Raw genomic sequence first — 1,648 nt, forward strand, 5'->3', positions numbered from 1 at the left:
ATATATATATATATATATATATAATATCATCATACATATTTAAAGACTCTAGTCTCTTTTTTCCATCCTACACTCGACATCATAAGAATACTTTAGGGACACGACCCTTATAACATAATATATAAGTTTACAATAAAGACATGACTTGGAAATCCATGGACTTAAGGACTCCTTTCCTTGAGCATGAGAATCATATATCAAGCCCTTGACCTTAGAGACCTTCTTTAAGCATCCACAACCTACACTTTGTATAAAAAATAGAGAAGAATGGAGTTAGTACAAGAATGCACTAAGTATGACAACCATGCAATAACATGCATTTAAAAGGAACACTTTAATTGAAATCATATTTCATTCCTTTTTGTGTAATCTTCATAAAACCCTTATCAATCACATTTATAGAATTTAAATACTTCATATAGACATATTCAAAGGCTAAACATCATATAAAATAACATATAGAATTTAAGCCAATTTTAGGGTCACTTTACAGTGAGCTATTTGCCTTAACAGTGAGCATTTTTCCTTTAACAGTGAACAACTTTTTCTTTAACTTCTTAACCTCCCAAGTAACCCTCTAGTGATACTTGGTGCAATGCATCCCTTAAGTCCACAAGGAAAAGCATACCTACAACTTACATAAGTCAACACATACCATCATAGAAGTGTAATACCTCAAAGACACATTTAAGCCATTATTATAAGCATATTACAGTAAGCTACATCTACTTGCACATATACTACTTCACTTCATATCAATGCCTTATAAGACTTTCATCATATAGTCATTTAGACCAACATAGTACATATAATGATAAGACCATATCACATAGATCTATTAGGACTCATACCATGCACTTCATCACAATAAGTACACAATTACTACAAAGTCATGCATAAGTAACATATACATAGACGCATGCATTACAACACTTTCCTAGGACTTCCCTCAAGAGTCACTTGTGCAATGTATAGGTGAATTCCCATACCCCACCTACACTAAGAAACTACCTTTAGGTTATCCTTATTAGGTCCGTACTTTACTTCCATTGTCCGTTTTTACTTTACGGAAACTATAGCCTTAACCGACACTAAGACAATGAGTGCTAAACATGGATTTTGCTGTTGTAAAGCCTTACACCAATGGAAGGTGTTCTTACCTAGCCAAGGTAGAACCTTGAAACGTGCTATCACACTAGTGAATTTGCTTGCTAGATCCTATGTGGCAAGCATAGTTTATGGAACTAAGATATATACATAACCTCTACATGCTCATTTGCATTGGAGCCTCGTTTTATGAAAAAACATGGGTGAACCTTCCTCAAGGGGAAGACACCACCTTATGTGGAACCGTAGATGAATATTCCTCTAAGGGAAGTCAAACCTTATGAGAACCCAATAGTAAATCTCCTCCAAGGGAAGTCAACATCTCTCATTGTCAAGTTCTCTCGGTGCTAAGCTAAGTTCCCTTTATTATTAAAAGCCTTTATTACTTTAGTTCATAAAACATAGGCATTAGGATATTGATTCCATATATGCTTATAGCATATTCAAGCACCTATCTATTTTTAGAGTACGCATGAGCACATCTTTCAAGGCCCCTCTATTGACTAGATCATCATACATGTGTGTGTACTTGTATGTGAGC

Source organism: Solanum pennellii, chromosome 7 (genome assembly GCF_001406875.1).
Source record: "Solanum pennellii chromosome 7, SPENNV200".
Taxonomy (NCBI): Eukaryota; Viridiplantae; Streptophyta; class Magnoliopsida; order Solanales; family Solanaceae; genus Solanum; species Solanum pennellii.